Raw genomic sequence first — 14,676 nt, forward strand, 5'->3', positions numbered from 1 at the left:
CACCACCCGGACCATGCCATCTTCTCGCAGTTACCATCAGGCAGGAGGTACAGAAGCCTGAAGCCCCACACCACCAGGTTCAAGAACAGCTACTTTCCTTAAACCATTTGGTTCTTGAACCAATCAGCACGACCCTAATCACTAGAGTTTAGCAACACTATGACCACTTTGATCACTTTGCACTAAAATGAACTTTGTTTTTTTTGTTCTAATTGTGTTCTTGCTTGTAAAATGGTGTTTAATTTATGTTTAATTTGTGTTTTTCTTGTGAATGCTGCTTATATGATGCTAAGTGCCTGTGATGCTGCTGCAAGTATGTTTTTCATTGCACCTGTGCGTACATATACTTGTGCATATAACAATAAACTCGACTTTGACGTTAACTTTTGACTTTGACTTTCAACAATAAAGTTGCCATTCATAAACTGGCCATCACTTTCAGCAGGAAGAGGCTGGGGCATATGAACTTGAAGAAGTACCTATGAATATATCTGGATTGTTCCTGCACTTTCACAGAACACTTGTTGAAAGCCAGGAGAAACATAAAGATGTGACCCAGTCAACCACAAGTGATGTAAGAGCAAAAACCCTTTGAATGAATTCTTCATCCTTGGTGTAGTTCACTGTGGAGTATTGCAATTCTGTATAGATAAGACAGTTGCTTCACTAAGAGACAGGATGTGTAACTGAACACAGCCATCTGTACCATTGCCTGAGCCCTGAAGTCAGTATCGATCGACTTGCTCCTGATGCCAGTGAACATCACTTCTCAGACATTGGAAGGGAAACCAACATCATTCACTTCACTGATTGTACCCTTGTTATCCCATTTTGCTCAATCCACTGCAGGATAGAATGTGTGGCAAAGTTACAGCTCATAGCAAGGAGTGGGAATGAGTTAAATGATGCAGCTGGTTTAATAAGGAGAAACAATAGAGCCTTCAATGAAACAACAATGACCCCATCTGCAATGCTCAGAACCAGAAGTTGGACTGAATCCTCCACATAACTTCTGGACAGCCCTGAACTGAATACAAACTACACATGAAAGATGTGGCCATCGTTTATACCAACAGAAGGCCAAATCAAATCTCAGGTGTAACTGCAGCAATAGAAATCAAAGTATCGAACACATTTTCAAAGATTATCTCCTTTGATTTTTTTTCCCAGGGCACATTGATGTGGGTGACATTGCCACAGCTGCACCAAGCACCATAACCTAACTCTAAAATCCAGACGTCAATCTGTACATCCCTGCCATTGTCATATGATAAAAAGATAAAGATTGAAAAAAATCTACAACTTAAAACTATAGTGCCTATTATTGACATTTGCCTCCTGATGGCTTTTGTTGCCTTGAGTTTCTGCAATAAAGTGAATATATTTTTGCTGATTTGCTGTTTCTCCTCCTAGTTCTCCTCCTCCTCGACCAGGCCTGCCAATGGATCTGTAGGAAGAATTGGAATTCCTGAGAAGGGAGGAGACAAGCACTGACACCTAGCCACAGGATACGCAAATATTATATTTTTCGATCTGCACAATTTCTTTTGCATGTCAGTCAAGACCAACCTTAACTCTCTATAAGTACTTCAGCAGTGGAATCATCATTAACTATACTGATGCCTGACCTACAGGTAACTGATACTCAGCAAGCAGAACACCCCTGCCTACTGTGGTGAAGACCTTGACTGCTTGAAGAAGCAAAACAAATGGACAGGTGGCTATTGGGGAACTTCTCCCCTCCCCCACATCAATTCAGAAAGGAAATACTATGCTCATACTTTCATTTAAGTTCTCAAAGGAATGAACAATTCGCCAGTTGAGAAAGTATGAGAGGTGTCTGAACATTTTGAATGAGTTTTTTCTTCAGCCTGAGAAAGTTTCACGGATTGCTTACATCCTTTGTGTTTTGCAGAAACCCTCCAAGCAGCTAGGAAGAAAACTCAAGCAGCTACAAATGTCTGGGAGGCAGAGCTGTGATTGTGCCAGCAGAGGAGGAAGAAAGGGTGGAAGCAAAAAAAGAAAATATCCCCCTAGTTGATGCAAGAACTGATTACCATGGTAAGGATTCATGGACCACACATAACTGAGAGATATCTGGCAGTCCATACTTGACTAGCCCTTTGGGTCTGTCTGTATTCCAATTGCTTTGTCCTAACATGCTGGGTTAAATCCCCACTGATTTCATTATATCTCTACATTCTTGCTCCTAACACAAACAAAAAATTGCTGCACATTCTGTGAAAGGCCTTTGAATCAAACTTCAGTGGTTCATTGTACGATGTGTGTTTCTTCTTCTGGATTCTCCAGGAAGCCAGCTCTGTGGGAGGAGCAAGTACAGTGCCACTGCTTTTCAGTGGAGACCACATGACTTGAATATGATGCAACTGTTGTGTAATGAGATGCCCTTCCTCTTCCAGTCCCACCAACAACATCAGTTTTGTGTTGGTGCAGTTTTTGGCCCCTCCTACTACAAACCTCTGCAGATGCAGAAGGCCCTACAAAGTAGTGATGTCCTTATTTGTTTTCTTTCCACCCATTTCCTACTGCTGGTTGACCATCACAGCTGACCAGGATCTGCTTGAATATAAATGACCATGGCCTACATATATTGATCTGGCTACATTATTCGCCACCCAGTCATGCAAAGTCATCATGGTGCTCATGTGGCTCTCTTCACTAAATCACATCTCAGCAATATAAAAACAGAAAATGCTAGAAAAACACAGTAGAACAGGCAGTGTCTGTTGAGAAAGAAACAGAGTTGGTGTTTCAGGGATGACCTTTTGTTAGAATTTAGGCAATACCTGCATATCCCAGACTACTTCTCTTTTGGTCAATCTGAGTTTGTGAACCACAAACTGTCTCCTATGCTGCTACTGTATAGTCACCCTGCCCTGTTATGTAGGGATGTTTGCTTACTCTTTGTAAAGAGGTACTTCTTTTGTTTGCAACAAATAAGGTATCTTTTTGACCAAGAAATTGATTAGTGCTCTTAATATATTTGCTTTGTCCTTCCTTTTAACTCTTTGAAGTACCTTGGAGGGCTTTTCTATAGCAAAGGCACTATGTATATAAAAAATCTTTAAAAGATTATGAAGACTTTCATTAAGTTGCTTACAAATCTTTTTCTAAATCCCATTGATCAGCTTTCTGCAAATTGGAGCTCAACAGCCAACATACTTTTTTATTCTGTGCTTCCATGTGGGAGTCACTGCCAAGGACAGCATTTATCGTCCATTCCTGATTGCACTTAAGAAAATAACAGTGAACCTCTGCAGTACCTGTGATAATGATACTCCCATAATGTTTTTGGGTAGGGAGTTGGAAGATTTTGATCACAAGACAATGAAGAGAGAGCTATATATTCTAAGTCAGGATGGCATGTGAGGAAAGTTGGACATGTTGGAATTCCTGTCCACCTGCTGTCCTTGTCCTTCTTGGTAATAAAAGGCATAAGCTTTGAAAGTATAATCAGAGAATGGTTGCCAAGTTGTTGGAGTGTACCTTGCATTTGGCATGTACTCCATCCAGTCTGGAACCGTACACGTTTGTAAAATCTCACAATTTGCTATCAACTGACACTTAAGGAGAAATAATTACCTTCTTTTCTCTCTTGTGAGAGAGTAACACATGGAGTGAACATGTGACTTTACAAGAATTGCATGCTTGCTCATACTTTTATCCCAAGAGAGGGCAGCAGGTTTGCACTCCACAGTGCCTCTGACACTCATCCATATGACATGTTAAAGGATATATTGCTACTGTGACAATGCACAAACCCCTTTGAACACTGGTATCTGCAACCATAATTGCTGCAGTTGAGCTTGCTTGGCAGGAAGCAAAACATGTTTAACAAATTCTGTGTTTCCACTGCAGACTCCAGATGCTAGCAGACTCCTGCTTGTGCTGTAATGGAAGCTGAAATATTGCCCATCAGACGCTATATCATGGTTGGGTTCCAAGAGTGTTGGGCACCACCTTTTTGATGCAAAGGAAGAACTCCAAGCCCACAGCAAACCCTATGCAAATTCAGTACTAGACTTCTCCAGATCATTCAACATTGCAAGACTTTCTAGCAAGTCTGTCCATGGAAGAAGCATTTTATTGTGTATACCCATCACAATGTGCATGCCCATTACTCTTCCTCCAATCCTCTGCACATACTTTGCAGCAGAACACACAAGCAAACCTGGTCTCCAAGATCCACCTCTAAGATGTGCCCTTAGTTACGTGAAGTATAATTATCCAAATTATTGGCTGCAAGTGTGAAAGCAAGCAAAAGTTTTGCTTCATAATAAGGTTAAAGTAGCAGGGAGAGGAAGTTAAGTGATGTAAATAGTGCATGCTTCCATGGTAAGCAACGTAAATAGTGCAGAAGATATCTTATTTACTTTCACATTTTTCAGACCTGGGTATTGCTGTTAAGGCCAGCATTTATTGCCCATTGCTGATTGCCTGTGAGGAGGTAGTGGTGATCCTTGGTGGCAGATATTGCGGATTTGGGAGGTTCTATTGGAGTAGCCTAAGCAGGTAACTCTACCACATTTTGTAGATGGTACATGTTACAGCTACTGTGCGCTAATGGTGGAAGGAATAAATAGGGGGGTGGATGGGGTGCCAATTAAACAGATTCTTGAGTGTTGTTGGTACTGCACTCATCCAGGCAAATGGAGAGTATTCTATCACACTCCTGACTAGTGCTTTGTGGATAGGGGAATCAGTTTGGGGTATCAGGAGGAAAGTCAAGCACTATGGGAAACTCAGTCAAAATTGGTGAGAGTCAGGGGGACATGCCAAATTTCTTTAGCCTCCCAAAGAAGTAGATGTGCAGGTGAGCTTTCTTGGCCATGGCATCTATGTGGTTAGACAAGGACAGGCTTTTGGTGATATTCACTCCTAGGAACTTGAAGCTCTCAACCCTCTTGACCTCAGCACTGTTGATGTAGACAGGAGCATGTCACCTTCCCCCTTCCTGAAATCAATGACCAGCTCTTTTGTTTTGCTGACTGTGTTATTATGTGTAATAACTGGGAACCAAGACATCAGCTGGACCACTGCTTCATGTGAAATATGCCTTACCTACAGACCAAAGCAGCAAGCAGAACCACTTACACCACACCCTGTACCAGACAGGCCGTATTTCAAAGTTGGAGTGGATTTGTTTGACTGTAATGGGAAGAGCCATATTGTTGTATTAGACTACTTTTCTAATTACGCAAAGGTTGCGACACTGCAATCAACATCCAGCAAAGCAGTTATCATGTTCCTGAAAGCTGTGTTTGCAAGTCATGGAGTTCCGTGTGAAGTATTATCAGACAATGGTCCACAATTTTCATGCTGTGAATTTGAATCCTTTGCCAATGTTTGGGGGTTTTGACATATAACCTCAAGCCCACATCACCCAAAATCTAATGACCTAGCAGAGAGTTCAGTTAAGGTAGTGAAGTCTAATGATGTACAGAAGTGCGCCACTGCAGAATGGCCTTTCACCAGTCCAAACGCTGATGGGTTGACGCATACGCACTAACCTTCCAATACATGAAAACCTATTGACACCTGAAGGAGCACACAAGGTCAAACAGGCTAAGGAGGGAGGGATAGAAAAAACAGAAACAGAATCACAACAGACAGTGAAAAGCCTACCAGTCCTGAAGCCTGGGGATCAAGTGCGAATCTGAGATCATGATTCTTGCACATGGTCCATGCAAGGAGTTGTGCAAGAGGAATTATATCCACATTCATACCAGATCCAGACGGAGCAAGGGACACCTCTGAGGAGGAGCCATGTGGATCTACGACCACAAGCTCCAACCCATGGCTGTGACCCCTCCCCTGTCAGTACACCAAAGGGGCCAGCATATGGAGAAAATGAACATGTGGACCAGAGTTCCCAGGAAAACACCAATAGTAATGCAGCAAATGAAAGCAACACACTGAAAACAAGTACCAGACCAAAAAGGACCATTAAACCACCTCAGAGACTGATTGAAAGCTACTGAGTGGACAAGGGTTCTTGGCAGGTTTATAAGGAAAAAGTGTTGTGTTTGTTTTTCTTTAAAGGGGGAAGATGTGTTATTATGTAGTTATAATAAAGAACTGCAGTTCCCAGTAGGCAGTGCAAGGGGGTCACATGGGCAAACAGGAGGTGGCTGTAAAAAGAGAGGGAAAGCAAGCCAGGCTGGTGTTGGTTAATAAAAATGTTCAGATGTTAAACCCACGTGAAGTTTGTCTCTTGATGAAGGACAAACATAACACTGACATTGAGGGAAAGGTTGTTGTCAATGACACTATGTCACTAGGCTCTCTATCTCCTTCCCGTACTCAGACTCATTGTTATTTGAGATTTGGCCCACTAAAAAGTGGTATCATCTGCAAACTTGTAGATGGAGTTAGAACAGAATCTAGCCATGCAGTCGTGAGTGTATAAGGAGTAGAATAGGTGGCTGAGGACACAGCCTTGTGGGGTACCGGTGCTGAGGATAATCGTGACAGAGATGTTGCTGCCTATCCTTACTGATTGTGGTCTGTTGGCCGGGAATCAAGGATCCAATTGCAAAGGGAGGTGTTGAGTCCCAGAAGATGAGTTTGCTTGGAATTATAGCATTGAAGGTGTAGCTGTAGTCAATAAACAATACTCTGACGTAAGTGTCTTTACTGTCCAGAGTGGCTTGGTAGGCGTCTTTAGTGGTTCTATAGCAATGGTCAAGGGTGTTTGGGCCTCTGAAGGGACAAGAGACTTGCTGGTAGTATTTTGGTAACACACTCTTGAAGTTAGCCTAAGTTTTGCTTTATGCAGGCAAGGATGTGTCATTTGCTATGAAGTTGCAGATAGAGTTGAACATTATACAAATATCAATGAACACCTTCACTTCTGATCCCTATGTTGGATGGGAGGTCAATAATGAGGCAGCTGAAGATGGTTATACCTACAGTGATGTTCTGGGGCTCCAACAACCAGAACCATTTTCCTTTGTGCATTGTTATTCTAAAAACTTAAACGTTATCTTCTGCTGGGCATTGGCTTAGTTTACCAGGACTTTTTGCTATCACATTTAGTCAAATGGTATCAAGGGCAGCCACTCTCAACTCACTTCTGGAATCCAGCTCCTTGGTCCTGCAATGGTAGCCTTTGTGTCACTGCTTATCACCTTCCAGCAGCTATCTCCATTGTCACCTCCACTCTCCCCACCTGACTCCATCTGCCATTGTTCCCTTGTCTGCTTCCACCTACCACCTACTTGCCTGCCTCCCAACTCCACCCCTTCCCCTCCCCCATTGTCTCCATTTGCCCATCAAGCTTCACCCCTCCTCCGTCCAACTATCACCTGTCTCCCCCTCCCCCTCACTTCTTTATAATGGCCGCCTTCCCTCTCCACTCTCAGTCCTGATGCAGGGCCTCGACGCCAAACATTGACAATTCCTTTTCTCCACAGATGCTACTTGACCTGTTGAGTTCCTCTAGCATTTTGGTTTTTTTTTGCTCCAGATTCCAGCATCTGCAGTCTCTTGTGTCTCCACATCCTTGTTTGGATCAAGACTGTAAAGAGATTTGAAGCTGACTGGTCCTGGTGAAATCCAAATTGGGCATTAGAGACCAGGTTTCTGGTGAGTTAGAGCCGTGAGATCACACTGTCGACAATACATGGAAAATAGAACATTATAGCACAGTACGGGCCCTTCGGCCCAGGATATTGTGCCGCCCTTTTAATCTACTCTGAGATCAATCTAACCATTCCCTCCCACATACCCCTTCATTTTTCTATCATCCATGTGCCTATCTAAGAGTGTCTTAAATGTCCCTAATGTACCTTCCTCTACCAGCAACCCTGGCAGTGCATTTCATGCACCCACCACTCTCTCTGTAAAAAACTCACCTCTGATATCCCACCTGTACTCTCCTCCAATCACCTTAAAATTGTGCCCCCTCGTGTTAGCCATTTCCGCCCTGGGAAAAAGTCTCTGGCTGTCCACTTGATCTATGCCTCCTATCATCTTGTACATCTCTATCAGGTTACCTCTCATCCTCCTTCGCTCCAAAGAGAAAAGCCCTCGTTCACTCAACCTGTCCTCATACGACATGCCCTCTAATCCAGGTAGCATCCTGGTAAATCTCCTCTGCACCCTTTCTAAAGCTTCCACATCCTTCCAATAGTGAGGTGACCAGAACTGAGCACAATATTCTAAGTGAGGTCTAACCAGGGTTTTATGGAGCTGCAAGATTACCTCATGGCTCTTGAACTCAGTCCCCCGACTAATGAAGGCCAACACGCCATATACCTTCTTAACAACCCTGTCAACTTGCGCAGCAAACTTGAGGGATCTATGGACTTGGACCCCAAGATCCCTCTGTTTCTGTACACTGTGAAGATTCCTGCCATTAACTCTGTATTGTGCCTTCAAATTTGACCTTCCAAAGTGAATCACTTCACACTTTACTGGGTTGAACTCCATCTGCCACTTCTCAGCCCAGCTTTGCATCCTATCAATGTCCCATTGTAACCTATAGCAACCTTCTACACTATCCACAACACTACCCACCCTCATGTCATCTGCAGACTTATTAACCCACCCTTCCACTTCCTCATCCAAGTCATTTATAAAAATCACAAATAGCAGGGGTCCTAGAACAGATCCCTGCGGAATGCCACTGGTCACTAACATCCAGACAGAATATGCTCTATCTACATTTATCCTCTGCCTTCTACGGCAAGCCATCGAATCCACACAGCCAAGTTTCCCTGGAACTCATGCCTCCCGGCCTTCTGAATGAGTCTATCATGGGGAACCTTATCAAACGCGTTACTAAAGTCCATATACACCACATCCACTGCTCTACTCTCATAAATGTGTTTTGTCACATCCTCAAAGAATTCAGTCAGGTTCATGAGGTATGACCTGCCCCTCACAAAGCCATGCTGACTATCTCTAATCAGACTACCCTTCAATCATCTGATACTACTCCTGTGGCCAGTGAGGACGCAAAGGTCATCACCAAGTCTCAGAAACCTCTTCCCATAGTATTCTGGGATATATCCTGTCCAGCCCTGGGGACTTATCTATCCTAATGTTTTTCAAAAGTTCCAGCACATCCTCCTTCTTAGCATTGAAGTGTTCTAGCATATCAGCCTGTTTTACGCTGTCCTCACAACATCAGGTATCTCTTACAGGCGATACTGAAGCAAAGTATTCATTAAGGACCACCCCTACCTCCTCCGACTCCAGGCACATGTTTCCTCCTCTATCGCAAATCGGTCCTACCTTCACTCTAGTCATCCTCCTGTTCTTCACATACCAGTAGAATGCCTTGGGGTATTTCCTTAATCTTACTTGCCAGAGGCTTCTCATGCCCCTTCTAGCTCTCCTAAATCCATTCTTAAGCTCCTTCCTGGCTACCTGTAATTCTCTAAGCCCTGTCTGATCCTTGCTTCCTAAACCTTAAGTAAACTTCTTTCTTCCTCTTCAACCATGGTTCCTTCACCCTACCATCCTTTTCCTGCCTCTATGGGACAAACCTATCTAGAACCCCTGCAAGTGATCTCTAAACAGCCTCCACATTTCCATTGTGCATTTCCCTGAGTACATTGGCTCCCAATTTACACTCCCAAGTTCCTGCCTAATAGCATCATAATTCCCCCTCCCCCAATTAAATACTTTCCCATTCCGTCTGCTCCTATCCCTCTCCAAGGCAAGGGTAAAGGTCAGGGAGTTGTGGTCACTGTCTCTGAAATGGTTACCCACCGAGAGATCTGACACCTGACCAGGTTCATTGCCTAGTACCCGATCCAGAATGGCCTCTCTTCTATTCGGCCTGTCTGCATATTGTGTCAGGAATTCTTCCTGGACATACCAAACAAGTTCCACCCCATCCAAACCTTTTGCACTAAGGAGGTGACAAATCAATATTGGGGAAGTTGAAATCACCCATGACAACAACCCTGTTATTTTTGCACCTTTCCAAAATCTGCCTCCAGATCTTTTCCTCAGTGTCTCTGTTGCTATTGGGGGAGGGGGATCTATAGAATACTCCCAATAGAGTGATTACTCCCTTCCTGTTTCTGACCTGCACCCTCAATGACTCAGTAGACGATCCCTCCAGTATATCTTCCCTTTCTGCAGCTGTGATACTATCCCTGATTAGCAATGCCACTCCCCCACCTCTTTTACCTCCCTCCCTGTCCCTTTTGAAACATCTAAATCCCAGAACATCCAGCAGTCATTTCTGCCCTTGTGACAGCTAAGTCTCTGTAATGGCCACAACATCGTAGTTCCATATACTGACCCATGCTCTAAGTTTATCACCTTTGTTCCTGATACTTCTTGCATTAAAGTAGACATACTTCAACCCACCCAACTGACAGCAATTTTTCCCTATCAACTGCCTATCCTTCCTCACAGTCTCTCTACGCGCTGCATCAACCTGTACACCAACTGCCCATCCTCTGACCTATCACTCGGGTTCCCACCCTCTGCCAAACTACTTTAAACCCTCCACAACAGCTCTAGCAAACCTGCCCTCAAGGATATTGGTCTCCCTCCAGTTCAGGTGTAGCCCGTCCCTTTTGTACAGGTCATACCTTCCCCAGAAGAGATCCCAGTGATCCACAAATCTGAAACCCTGCCCCCTGCACCAATTTCTCAACCACACATTCATCTGTCAAATCAACCTATTCTTACCCTCACTGGCACACAGCACAGGCAGCAATCCAGACATTATTACCCTTGAGGTCCTGCTTTTCAGCTTTGGACCTAATTCCCCATATTCACTTTTCAGGACCTCATCCTTTTTCCTACCTATGTCGTTGGTACCAATATGTACCATGATTTCTGGCTGCTCACTCTCCCCCTTTAGAATGCTGTGGACCCAACCTGAAATGTCCGTGACCCTGGTACCTGGGAGGCAACATACCATTTGGGAGTCTCTTTCACGTCCACAGAACCTCCTGTCTGCTCCCTTAACTATAGAGTCCCCTATCACTATTGCTTTCCTCTTCTCCCCCCTTCCCTTCTCAACCACAGAGACAGACTCAGCTCCAGCGACCTGACCGCTGTGGCTTTCCCCTGGTAGGTCATTCCCCGCACCCCCCCCCAACAGTATCCAAAGTGGTATACCTGTTATCAAGGGGAACGGCCACAGGGGTACTCTGCACTACCTGCCTATTCCCTTCCCCTCTCCTGACAGTCACCCAGCTACCTGCCTCCTGCAACTTAGGTGTGGCTACCTTCCATCACTTTGCTGATGATTGACAACAGACTGATTGAGTGGTAATTAGACTGATTTGCTGGCTTCTGCGTTTGAATCCTGGACCTCCTTACTGAACAGCATGTGGGAGCACCTACACCAGAGCTGTAGCAGTTCAAGAACGTGGCTTACTCATGCGTAACTAGGGATGGGGAATAAATGCTGGCCTTGGCAGTGATATCAAGGTTCTGAAATATGAAGAAATTAAAAAAAATAATCTGTTGTTGCAGCCCCACCACTGGACGTCCTGCGCAAACAGTGCTCCAGTGAGAGGGAGCACTATCTCCTCCATGTGGCTGAGATCATGCAGTCACTCTCGTTTCCTGCTGGTTAACCACTGCAATCTGCAATTGTGCACTCTCCCTGCAAGAGAGAGGAAATGTGTCAGTGATTGGTGTGCAGCGTATTTGGGTGATATGCCTCTCACAGTTGAACAGCTGGCAGTATGTGCAAGTTGTAGGATGTGGATGTATGGCTAAGAACATGCTGTGTGTATGATGATGAACTTCTGTATATTGTGTATGCTTCATGAGTGATAAAGATTATTGTTGGTGAGTGATGGTGGTGCTTTAGTACATTATGCAGTGTCTCTGAATAGTGGTGCAGTTGGTGAGATACAGCAATTGCAGATACATTCAGTGACCTTGACTCATATGAGAGGTCATTGGACATCTTGTGATACTACATACAGATCCTTGGGGCTAGACTTTACCTCTATCTGGGTCTGAGAGTTTATCAGGGGACTTCCTTATCTATCTGCATGTTGTGTACTTACCTCCTCCTCTCCATCTCTTCCACCTTGGATTCTCATGCAGAATTGGAAAACCTTAGAGCCCTCTGTCATCCATATTCTGCTACCATTATGTCTTCTTCCAAATCAAAATAAATTGCTGGCAGCTCTGTGTTGACTTCCACCACCTGCTGTAGTCACAGTCACCCATCTTTAAGGGATGTGGAATAGCTTCAAGTGGTGTTAGCCAGTCACAATATTAGACCCCTGCTAGGATTAGCAGTCAGTCAGTAGTGTGGTTAGCCCTGGCTGCATGCTGCAATCATAACCTGCAGGCAATATAAAGTTGATGTACTGCCTGCAGTGGATAAAACTATTCAATTTTACCCAGCAAACTATTAATTTTAGGAAACTGTTTAACCATCTGCATGTGTGCTAATCCAGCGATGACCAAAGTCTCCTCCCATACACAGCAGTTTAAGTTCAACACAGACATGAGCCAGGCAACATAACTGGGGTTCTGGCTGGCTGGAATCCACATGACAGCTCCTCATCTCAGTCTGAAACCTGCAGTGTTAAATGACCTTCAACAGTTTGAAGTTAGAAAGTTTGGATACAATTCATGTAGGATTTGTAGCTCTGATATTGTTATTATTGGAATATTTTTTTCTCCTTGAAATTTCTCTTCCAATATTTTTGTTCTCATGAAATGAATTCCAGTGGGTATGGTTCCACTGGTAGTGGCAGTCCTCCAGGACCTTTTCCAAGTTGTTTTTCTTCATGTCTGAGTCTGGGTAGTGAGTGTCAGTGAACAATCTGATTGTGTGGGCATCATGACCAAGCCCAATCCTGTTGTTGCTATGAAGTTCCCACATGGGACATTTAGCAGCAACTGGTGATGGACCTTTGTTCAATAGCTCAGCTCTTGAGCATGAGCGCACAGAAATTTCAAAAGGCAAAAGTAAAAATATGGAAACCTCTGGTCTTGGTGTATCACATTTTGTTCCAATTAGTTTGGTGGTATCATTATTAAGAATTAACCCACATTGTCAATAAAAAACCTGTGCAAATTTGAATTGGTTTTGTTCCAAGTAACAAGGTATTCAGTTGCCGTATTTTTTATCATTTATTTAACTGCAGAAATGCTCTTGGAGCCCTTAAGTGTTAACATGGGAGAGAAGTACAATAGTGTGGCACTTACTAGGCTCATTTTACCACAGCATGTTTCAGTTGTTGGTGTTGAATGTCGTGGAGTAATTTGTGGTGGCTGTTTTGGATTTCATCAGTACTTATATAAAAGTTTTACAGACACTACTCCAAAACAAAACTAAGCTGAGCTTTGAATTAAATACATACTGAATGGTATTAACCTATTTATAGGTTTGAATGGTATTTACATAATACATTGGCACAAAGCACCTGTCATACCAAATAGCTGTAGCGGGAGCAGATCTCCAGACCAGTGGGTCAGTGAAGTAGGACACATCCCAGAAGCAGAGTATCAGCCTCTGGGCAAACAAAATGAATTGAACAATTGTGTCTATGAGAAAATCAAACTCTACTTGCCAGACTGTGATATTAAAAGTATCTTACTGAATAATCATTTACTTACTCTACTGAGAGAAAAGTATGCACTACTTTCTGCACAGGGACTGATTTTTCACAAAAGCAATATTTAATAAAACTCTATACTGCTGCCCAACCCAGCAGATAATATTCAGCCTCCTTCAGGTCAGCTGGAGTGATGGAAGTCGTAATGAGTATTTCACATCTGTCATTTGTTATGCAGAGATGTCAGTGTGGGGGTTGCAGTGGGGAGAGTTAGGCTGCAGGTGGCCAGAATACACAGGCACAATTCTCTCAATCCATCCATAATTTAAGCAGATGGAGCTTGGAATGTATGTAAAACAAATAAACATTTTGAATTGGCGGATTTTTGGTGCTTGAAACATTAAGGTGAATGTTACAACATTAAGCTAACTCCAACAAGACTGATAAAAGGATTGTGAAGTTTTACAAACCAAATTACACAAAAGAAAGTAACAAAATGAAGTGGGGGAGGTGACCCTGACCTGTGGTGCTGCATTTAAATTGTACATCAGATTCCAGAGCAGTCAGAAGGGTAGAAAAATACAATTTGTGTTTTTTCACATGTGATTTGTATCTTTCTTATGGCCGGCCTACCTTCATTGACATTGGATGAAATGTAAGAACAAGGTAAAAATCACCTACTGACCAGTTGAGGCAGACTGAGTTGCTCAGCCTCCATGCAGGCAGAAATCGTTGTGGCTAACTCTGCATCTGACTGCAAGATGCTTTCTGTTTATATTGGCTTTGGGCACCCTTGCATCTGGAATCGTTAACAAATATCAAAGCTGCTAATGAACCAAAGACACTCAGAGGCAGCCACTATCTATTCCCTCCTCACTTCTTTCTATCTTATTGCACGCTGTTAAATCAACTAACCTCTTCCTCTTCCCTGCTGATACCACAATCCACACCTTTGTCACATCCATGCTCGACTCCTCTAATGTCAATCCAGTTCAGTTTCATGGAGCCATGTCCAGAATGAGAGTGTGAAAAATCCTGCATCACCTCATCGTCCATGAACCGAGCCTCAAAAGGTGGTGGTAATGTGGTAATCAGATAGGAGGATGTGGAGTCCCCACTATTGACACCAGGCCCTGTGAAGTCTCATGGAAAC

The sequence above is a fragment of the Pristis pectinata genome, chromosome 11, assembly GCF_009764475.1.
Source record: "Pristis pectinata isolate sPriPec2 chromosome 11, sPriPec2.1.pri, whole genome shotgun sequence".
Taxonomy (NCBI): domain Eukaryota; kingdom Metazoa; phylum Chordata; class Chondrichthyes; order Rhinopristiformes; family Pristidae; genus Pristis; species Pristis pectinata.